This window comes from Equus przewalskii, chromosome 5, assembly GCF_037783145.1.
Source record: "Equus przewalskii isolate Varuska chromosome 5, EquPr2, whole genome shotgun sequence".
Classification (NCBI taxonomy): Eukaryota; Metazoa; Chordata; class Mammalia; order Perissodactyla; family Equidae; genus Equus; species Equus przewalskii.
Window position 1 is genome coordinate 77,536,479 of NC_091835.1, and position 10,815 is coordinate 77,547,293.

Here is a 10,815-nt window from a genome sequence, read left to right on the forward strand (position 1 = left end):
GAAACAGGTCATGGAGTAGGAGTACACCTACATCCCCCACCGCTGCTCCTCCTGCTGGCACTCTCCTTAGTGCCTGACAGCTTGCCTTGCACATAGCTGGCCCTCAGCAAAGGCCTGCATGATGAACACCTGAACTCTGGATAGAGACTCTCCTCGGTAAGAATGTAGCCTCTGATCATATCTGTCATCTTAAATTTCCAGTGAGTATATAGTGCTCAGAACTGCATACTTTTATGACTCTTTCGTGAAAGATATTCCTTAGCTACAGCTTTAATAATAATAGGAGATTTACATACATTTCAACTAGTGCCATATTCCTCATGTCAGTTTATCTGAACCTTGAAAAATTCTTGCTCACCTTTACCTTCTGACTAAAAACTGTTGGCTTAATTTGACTTGATGTTTTCATTGTTACCTAATCAAGGCCACACTCAGCACATTGCAGGCATGTGCCTCTTGATAGTTTGGCGAATGATCACCCATCATTTCAGAAGCTGTGATCACAAAGGTCTTTTCTAAATCATTCGGCTTTAAAAGGAAATCTAAATATTTCCCAAGAATAGGTTAGAAACTTTTTATTACACCGTATGATTAGTAGATAATTATTTTCTTACCTTAATTTAATATCACCATACTGTTAAAGTCAGAAAATAGATGAATAGAGATAAGGAAAAATATATATGCACATGTCAGTCAAATATTCTTGAACTATTTGGGATACGCATTTCTGGTTTCCATAAAAATAATCATTGCAGAAACCATCTTTCATACAGCCTTAGGTAGAATGGCTCCATAAAAGCAAATGCTTAAGGACGATGTATGCCTGCCTAACTGTCTAGTCTGGCTTAGTCAGACTACTGTAAATACCACAGACTGGGTGGCTTCTAAACAACAGAAATGTATTTCTTATAGTTCTGGGGGCTGAGAACTCTAAGATGAGGGCGCCATCATGGTCCCCTTCTGATAAGTACTCTCCTGATTCACATCTGGTACCTTCTTATTGTGTCCTCACTTGGTCGAGGGAGCTAGGGATCTCTCTGGAGCCACTTTGTATGGTGCTAATCCCATGCGTGATGGCTCCACCCTCATGGTTTAAGCACCTCTCAAAGGCCCCACCTCCTGATGCCACCACATCAGGCATTGGTATTTCAATATATGAATTTTAAGAGGACACAAACATTCAGACCATAACACTCACCAAAATTACATCGTGGAACTAAGACTACAACCCAGGACTTAACCAACCACCACTCTTTATATGTATTTTTTATTAGGTTAATTACAATAGATGAAGGTAAGAAATGCCTATCATGATTAGGAAAATTTCAAGGGCCAATTTTTATAAATATATTGTGTTAGATTGTGTATGCACACACACAAGCATGCACATGTGTTTAGTGTTTGTAATATGGGTAAGAGAGGAGAGGAGGTGTGGGAATAGGTGTGAAGACACAATTCCTGCCCTCAAAACTCTTTTTTGCCTTAGAAGTAGTTAGATAAAGAAAACCTTTTTTCACTTCTGTATAAACGGTTTTGATTAATATGTGCTTACACACGAAAATACAGAAATTCTCGTTATGTGAAAAATCCCGTTGCCATTGGTGCAACTCAGCAGTTCTTTTACCCATACCTAATTGACTTCCTGCTAAATTTCCCACCTAAGTAATGTCAAATTTCCTCTAATCTTCCCAAATGGCCTGATCTACCCTGTTTTTCTTCCCGACAAGCAGACAACCCCTGCATTGACTCTGCTGAGATTAAGGTCATCAGAAAGGTGCTCCTTGACTTTCCTTCCCTTCCACCAAAATCACCTGGGAATCATCCTCCAGGCGTTTCTATCGTTCCTCTTGCCTAGGAGAAGTGTCCTTTGGGCACTAAGCTTTCTCGGTTAACCACAGTCCTGTGTGATAATTCACACTGGTTCCTCCTCGTCCCTGCATGACTGCTCTGCCTGTCTCTGCCCTGCTCAGAGTCGTAGAAGACTAACCTCTTCAGACTACATCACTCAACGACTCACAGCCTCTGGTTTGCAGTTGGGTTTGGACAATGGCAAGCGGCGGAAGGAAATCAGAGGATGGGAGGAAGAAGATATCAGGTGATTTATTTCCCTACTCCAGTCCTTTGCCCCGTGTCCTTTTCCTGCCTCACTGTAATTTTAGCAGGGCCTGCATATGGGTTCTGGCTCCCATGGGCAGCCCGTCTTCCTCTGCTTCAGCTCTCCCTTGGACTTGGCTAAACCGTTCTTTGCTTCCCTTACCTCTTCAGGCCAAGGCGTCTTAAGGACTTCCTCCAGTTACAAGTCCCTGGTGCCTTGCCAATGCTTCTAGTTCCCTTAAGCCTGTTCACACTGCTGCAGGTACTCCATCCCTTTCAAGTAACCCTTTGGAACATACCTTCTGTACCCAGGTGGCACCCTGATTGATCCAAGCTCCTTTCATCTTCTCGAGGTCCAAACTGCAACTCTCTTTCTCTTTTTGCCTTGCTCACAATTTTACATTTTTTGCTTTCATTTATTTGTAAATGTCTTCAAATCCTCTCAGTATTGGGACCCCCTCTCGCTCATACTTCTTCCTCTTCAAGATGTTGCTCTACGGCAATCTCTCAACCTTTTCTTCAAAGAGTTGTCTACAAACATTAAAATGTGATAGCTGCTTCCACAGCTGTTTTAATGTAATTACGTCTTATTTTTTTTCCTATTTTATAACAAAGATAAGAACACACAAATGCCCAGTTTAACAAACTGATGGAGGACAAACCCCCTGTGATCTCTACTCAGATCAAGACATGGAACACAGCAGGTTCCCAGAAGCTCCCTACGCAGACCTCCCCTCCCTCTCTCCTGCTTCAATAACTGTCCTGAGTTTTACAGTATTTACTTCCCTTCTTTAGAGTTGCTACCTAAAAACGCGTTAGTAAAACAAAGTTTATTTTTCTTGTTTTTAATTTTACATGAATGAAATCATACATTACTTTTCTTACTGTATTGCCTTCTTTCCTTTAACATTCTGTTTTTAAGATTCATAAATGTTTTTGTATGCATCTGTAGTTTAATTTCATTGCTGTTTAGTATTCCAGCATATGAATATACTATAATTTGTGTATCCATCTTACAGTTATTGGGCATTTGGGTCCTTTGTAGTATTGAACTATGCACTCTGAACCTTCAAGTGCATCCATCCTAGTGAACGTAGGCAAGCATTTTTATGGGGTTTATGCCTAGGCATGAAATGGGCTGTTTCATATTATATCTGCCTTCCAGATCTATGAAATACGGCTTAGTGCTCTCCAAAGTAATCTTAACAGTTTCACTCCCACCAGCAAATGGTGAAAATCCGTATTGACCTACATCCTTGCCAACGCTTGGTGTTACGACACTATTGGATTGTTGCCATTCTGTTCATTGATGAGTTGTATCTTGCTGTGATTTTAGGGTGCTTTTATTTCCCTGATTATTAGTAAGATTGAGCATTTTTTGGAATGCTCTTTAAGATTTTTGCCCATTTTTCCTCTTTTTGCCTTTTTCTTATTGCATTTTAAGAATTTTTAATATATTCTGAATATGCAATTTTTGTGGGTTACATATATTGCAAACATATTTTTCTTATCTGTAGGTTGCCTCTTTTAGTCTTTAAGTGCTATCTTTGATGAGGATGAGTTCTTCATTTTAATGTAGTCCATTTATCAGTTTTCCTGTTTTTGCCTAATTCTTTTTGTGTCTTGCTTAGTCAACCACTCCCTACCCCGAAAATCCTGAAGATTATATTGAGAGACTTCTACATTATATTCTAGAACTTTTATTTGGTGCTTTTCACATTTAGCTGTATAATTCATCAGGAATTGATTGTGTGTGTGTGTATGTATTAGGTGAGATAGAGGTTCATTTAATTTTGTGCTTTACTTATGGATAATCAGTTCTTACAATGGTTACCGAAAAGACTATTTCCCTCGATGTTTTACAGAACTACTAATGTTACAAATCAAATATTCATATTTGTGTGGCTCTGTTTCTGATCTTCTATTCTGTTTCACTCATATCTTTTTCTGTCGTTCACTACTACTACCTGCTCTTAATTACTCTATCTTCATAATTATCCTTGATATTTATAGAGCAAGCCCTATAACCTTCGTCTTTTTCTTCATGCTGTCTTGGATATTTTTAGACCTTTGTATTTCCACACAAATTTTAGAGTTTGTTTTCAAGTTCTGAAGAAAATAAAACAATTATTTGATATTTTGGTTATAATTGCAATAAATCTGTATATCAATTTGGAGAGAGTTGATACAATTCCAATGTTGAATTGTCCAACCCACAAACATAAAAATATGAAACATTTAGTGAATTTGTGTATTAGCTTTGTACAGGGCTTTGCCAATCTCTGTGTCATTCTAATATGATTGGAGAATCAGAATAGGTGGGTTAGAAGCATTAAAGGTGATAGTCAAAAAAATGGCCTACTTGAGTTTGAGCTTTTAAAGGTGATTTGTGATGATAAAATCAAGGGTATAACCAGAGGAGAGGGTAGTTGAAGGAAGATGGAAGAAGTAAGTATTAGAGATAAGAAATCTGAGCAATTGAGAGTATGTGTACTAAAGCATAAACTCCCCGTGGGCAGGATGTTTTGTTGTCGTTTTTGCCTTATTTTCTGTTACATACCCAGCAACACCTAAAACAGTGCTTTGACATAGTAAATAATAAATATTTCCTTAACTTGTGGAACAAATGTAAATAGTGAGTAGAGAGAAAAAATGCAAATCAATTAATTAAATTTAATTAGCAATGAAAACAATGGCTTGGATTTTTTAAGACTTTTTTTTGAGCAGTTTTAGTTTTACAATAAAATTGAGAGCAAGGTAGAGGGATTTCCCATCTATTCCCTGTCCCAACATAGGCATAGCCTTCCCCATTATCAACATCACTGACCAGAATGGTACATTTTTTACCAAGGATGAACCTACATTGACACATCATAATCATGCAAAATCCATAGTTTATCTTGGGATTCATTCTTGGTGTTGTATATTCCATGGGTTTAAAAAAATGTAAGGTAACATATATCCATCATAATAATATCATACAGAGCCTTTTCACTACCCTAAAATTTCTCTGTGCTCTGCCTATTTCTTTCTCCCTCCCTCCAACCCTCAGCAAATACTGATCTTTTTATTGTCTCTGTAATTTTGCCTTTTCCAGAGTGTCATATTGTTGGTATCATATGGTATGCAGCCTTCTAAGATTGGATTCTTTCACTTAGTAATATGTACTTAAGTAATGTGTACTTAAGTTTCCCCCAGCTTGATAGTTAATTTCTTTTTAGTGCCGAATTTCCCACAATTTATTTGTCCATTCACTTCTTGAAGGACATTTTGATTGCTTCCGAGTTTTGATAATTATGAATAAAGCTGCTATAGACATTTGTGTGCAGGTTTTTGTGTGGACATAAATTTTCAACTCCTTTGGGTAAATACAAAGGAGTACAGTTGCTGGATAACATGGTAAGTATATGTTTGGTTTTTTAAGAAAGCACCAAACTGTCTTCCAAAGTGACTGTACCATTTTTCATTCCAACCAGCAATGAATGAGAGCTGCTGTTACTCCACATCCTCCTCAGCATTTGGTGTTGTCAGTGTTCCAGATTTTGGCCATTCCAAAATGTTATCTCATTATTGTTTTGTTTTGTTTTTAAAGATTTTATTTTTCCTTTTTCTCCCCAAAGCCCCCCATTACATAGTTGTGTATTTTTAGTTGTGGGTACTTCCAGTTGTGGCATGTGGGATGCCGCCTCAGCATGGCTTGATGAGGGGTGCCATGTCCATGCCCAGGATCTGAACCGGCGAAACCCTGGGCCACCAAAGCAGAGCGCATGAACTTAACCACTCGGCCACGGGGACAGCCTCTCATTATTGTTTTGATTTGCATTTCCCTGATGACTTATGATGTGGAGCATCTTTTCATGTGTTTATTTGTCATCTATATATCATCTTGTTGAGCTGTCTGTTAAGATCTTTGGCCCATTTTTTAATCAGGTTGTTTTCTTATTGTTAAGTTTTAAGAATTCTTTGCATTTTTTCGATAACAGTCCTTTATAAGATGTATCTTTTGCAAATATTTTTCCCAGTCTGTGCTTTGTTTTCTAATTCTCCTGGTATAGTCTTTCACAGAGCAGAAGTTTTTCATTTGACTAAAGTCCAGCTTATAGATTATTTCTTTCGTGCTTGTGTCTTTGGTGTTCTATCTAAAAAGGTATCACTGTAACCAAGGTCATCTAGATTTTGTTTCAGCTGTTCCAGTTGTTCCAGCACCATTTTGTTGAAGAGACTGTCTTTGCTCCATTGTATTGCCTTTGCCCCTTTGACAGAGATCACTTAACTATATTTATGGTTGTTTATTTCTAGAATCTCTATTTTGTTGCGTCAATCTTTCATCTATTCTTGTGCCAATACCACACCATTTTGATTAGTGTGGCTTTAGGGTAGGTCTTGAAGTCAGAAAGCATTAGTTCTCCAACTTTGCTCTTCTCCTTCAATATCGTACTAGCTATTCTATGTCTTTTACTTCTCCGTATGAACTTTAGAATTTGTTTGTTAATATTCATGAGATAATTTGCTGAGTTTTTAATTGAGATTGCATTGAATCTATAGATTAAGTTGGGAAGAACTGACATCTTGACAATATTGAGTCTTCTTATCCATGAACTTGGAATATTTCTCCATTTATTTAGTTTTCCTTTGATTTAGTTCATCAGAGTTTTCTAGTTTTCCTCACATAGATGTTGTATATATTTTGTTAGATTTATACATAAGTATTTCATTTTCGAGGGGACTACTGTAAACGGTATTGAGTTTTTTATTTAAAATTCCACTTGTTTATTGTTGAAATATAGGAAAGCATTGACTTTTATATATTAACCTTGTATCCTGCAACCTTGCTATAATCCCTTATTAGTTCTAAGAGTTTTGGAGTCAATTCTTTTAAATTTTCTACATAGACAATCATGTTATTTGTGAACAAAAACAATTTTATGTCTTCCTTCACAATTTATACACCTTTTATTTCCTTTTCTTGCCTTATTGCATTAGCAAGGACTTCCAGTACAATATTGGAAAGGATTGGTGAGAGAGGATATCATTGTCTTGTACCTGATCTTAGTGGGAATGCTTCAAATTTCTCACCATTAAGTATGATGTTAGCTGTAGGGTTTGAAGATAATGTTCATCAAGTTGAGAGAGTTCCTTTCTGTTGGCTTAGATTTTTTTGAGCACTTACTATGTACCAGCCACTGAGTTCAGCACTTTATATATATTGGTTCACTTCAGCCCTATGAATTTAGTAATATTATCTACTTTTGATAGTTACTTAGAGATATTCAACCACCCTCCAAAAGTAATAGAGCTAGTAAATTGAGTTGGTAATTTGTCAAACAACACCTTCTTCACATCGCAGCAGTCACTGTGTCTGCTCTCCCTTATAGTTCTTCTATTTTCTGCTTCATTTTTTCTGTGTTCTCCCACTAGAATAGTAAAAAATATGAAGGCAGGAGCTTATCTGTTTTGTTCGCTATTTTGTCCAAAATAGTGTCTGTCTCATAAATAGTTGCTGAATGAATAAATGAATTAGCAAGTTGCATCTGTGTTCAGATTCTGGTGCCTAAGCTCTTATTTTTTGTATTCTCCCTGTGAAACAGAACCATGAAAGAGTCTCACTGAATATGCTCACTCCATGGACCAAAGGTACCCTTCATTAGACTCCTATGGCTAAAGGTACAGGGGAAGGTGGATGGATCCCTATTGTGCAATCATAATCCTGGGTTTCGCAGTGTAGAATTACACCCACCTATTGGTACTATTGATTAAACCAGACTGTAAGAATGGAAACACAGAAGGAAAACCTGAAATTAAAAAAAAAATTTTATATATATTTACAAACTAGTTTAATTTAAACCAAAGAACAAAGAGACTTTGCTATTACTCTAAACTTGTTGGCTGCTGTATATCATTATTACTCTTGAGATCTTCCTATTATTTCAAAATTGTGAGTTATATGAAGTTAAAATTAGTAAAGGGATTTGAGTCTCTGTATTTCCCAGCTGTGTTTCTTTTAACCTGAATAATTTGCATGTATGCACTCAGGGTTTTGATTCTGTAATTTTAATGCCAGTTATGAAACTGTCAGGTTACAACACTAAGTTAATAAATAGAGACCACAGTCTTGTTACAACAATAGGGCCTTGGTGGCATTCCAAAGAAATCAAAGACAAAGGTAATAATGTTTGGTTAGATTCAAACCGTGTGGCTGTTTAGAGCAAGTTTGTTCTATAGTCCTTGTCTAAGGTCAGTCCAGGTACCTACCTGCTCACATGTTCCCGGATGGCACCTCACTACCATAATTAGCTATGTTCTAGTCCATGCAGTTGCTGTTATACAGCTTCCTTCTGGTTTATACTGTGCAGATTAACTTGTCTACAGCTGGCTCCATAACAAAGAGATTCAAGAAATCATCCATATTAGTTTTACAAAGTAATACAGTCCCTGAAAGACATGTGGGAGAAAAACAAAGCATTAATATAGCTGGAAAATATAACTCATATTAGTTATGTGCTTCTCTAGACAGTTGTCCATGGAAACATCTTAACAAACTTAAAGTCTGACAATATAATTCAAATTTATCCTATTAAAAAAACCTCACTTTTTTCACATAGCAAGCCAAAGAGGACATCTCCTTTGTTTTTCACCACAGTAAATGCCAATTACTGAGGACTTATTTGCCAATAACTTAGTAATATTACTTCTAATTCTCACTACCAACATGAAAGTGCAATAATTTTGACCATTCTTAAGAGCAAGCTAAGAGATTTGCCTACAGTTACATTGCTGGGTTTGGAAGCCTGGTTTGTCTGACTCCAAGGCATATACTCTATTTAGTATTCACTTAAAATGCAAAGTGAATAGCTTATGATTAGTAAAGCATATGAGTTTTTGTTTTTTTTTTTAATAAGGTTCTGCTTCTAGGTCACCTGCAAGATCAGCTAGTGGATGTCTTCTGATGATGATGAGCTTCATGTCTGTCATTTGGGATTCTTTTCTGAGAATGAATATGCAATCTCTCTTTTCCCTTGTTAAGCTATATTTTAGTATATATATATATATATATATATATATATATATCTTTCTTTTAATAGTCACATTAGAGAAGAATGAAGAAATCAGGGATCGTCTTTCATGAAGAAGTAAAGTAGAACTACAACCAATAGATTGTGGAACGGAATGTGGATGATTTTGTGGTCAGCACGGTCAGTTCTTCCATTCATTCAGGATGTTCAGTGCCTACTGTGAACCAGACACTGTGCCAGGAAAGAATGTTGATAATGTAATATAAGCTGTCTCATCAAAGGACCCCCATAGGCTTATGAAAATAAAACTTTATGCTTGAAGAAATACCATTCATTTCAACATTAAAATAAATATCTATTATTTTGCAAAGTACTGTGCTTGGTGTAGTAAAATTTTCGTAGTCTTTGAAGGCAGACAGACCTAAGGTCTAGTCACCTGTCTGCACTCTTTCTTTTATGAGGGCAACTGAGATAAATTCTTTAACTACCCTAGGTCTCCATAATCTCATCTATAAAACAGAGGTTATAGAACTTAACTGTAGTGATCATTAAATGCGATAGTGTGTATAAAAAATGTGGCACATAATTGATCATATCACTTTTGCAACTGAGACAGAATTTTAGATAAATTCTAGTGAAATTTTCCAATTTTTTGGCAAAGAATAGTGAAAGCCAAAGAGTTTCTTGGTAGCATCTGTAAGTTGCAAAGCAAGGCACAGATAGGATGGCCTAGTGCCCAGGACTCCTGATTTTTATTAGTTCAATGCTGAGCATGTTGTATTAAAAAAAAAAAAATCTGATAGAAATAGTATGCCTTTAACTAGGGCCAAGTTGTAGTTTCTCCCTCGCTCCCTCCCTCTTTTCCCTCTCTCCTCTTCCTTTTCCCTCCCCAAAGCATTATTCAGCAAATTAAAAGTTATGTCAGAAAATATCAACAGAATGTGAGTGCTAGGGTGATTTTTTTAATTGGCAAGCTACTGAATGACTCACAGAGAAGTAGCTGGAATTAGCTTGCCTCTAAAGTTGGTAACTCCCGCCTTTTTATCTGTCTTCTCAATCTCATATTAACAAGAACAGGATGGATCAGAACACCATTAACCTCAGAGGTAATTCACAGACACACATTATCACTGAGATCTTTCTTCTGCTTCACCACCCAGGAATGGCAGTCAGCTGATGTTAAAAGACTCTGGATCATTTGGAAATGTCTATATAACCTTGATCTCTCCTATCTCAGGGAGATATTATCAACCTATTGTCCCTGGATACACACTCAATTTCTGAGATAGTTTGACCTTTGGCGATTTGGGGAGGTCATGGCATTGGGGAAGCCATTCTTTTAGAACTAAAGCTTCTTATCCTCCAACCTCTCACTTCCATCATTAGGAAGCAGAAACCCTGACACTTCAACAATGGGTGCTGCCTTTTCTGTAGATGTCGTTAAATACATTCTTTCCTTTCTGAATTTCCTTTTGATAATCTTGATCCATATTGTTTTTTCTTCTAATTATTCATATCAAAGATTGAAGCCAGGGTCATCATGCCATGATACATTTTGTGGCAACATGATATGATGAGAAGTGATGTTCCAAATTCTGAATCAATATACTGTGTCCAGATTTGATTTTTAAAGTTGAATTGGATACTAAAGCTAATTTTTCATCTAAAATGCTAATATAAATGAAAGCTCCAATGAATAATAATGTTG

At 36.7% G+C, this 10,815-nt stretch overlaps 1 long non-coding RNA gene across 1 annotated transcript in view; it reads left to right on the forward strand.

The window, feature by feature from the left end:
* The window catches only part of LOC139083410 (uncharacterized), a 33,788-nt gene extending 24,311 nt beyond the window's left edge, over nucleotides 1–9,477 (forward strand). Inside the window, exons 2-3 of the long non-coding RNA XR_011540107.1 lie at nucleotides 7,683–7,728; nucleotides 9,177–9,477. This is a non-coding gene — a long non-coding RNA (uncharacterized lncRNA). The remainder of the gene's footprint in view (nucleotides 1–7,682; nucleotides 7,729–9,176) is intronic.
* The last annotated feature ends 1,338 nt before the right edge of the window (nucleotides 9,478–10,815 follow it).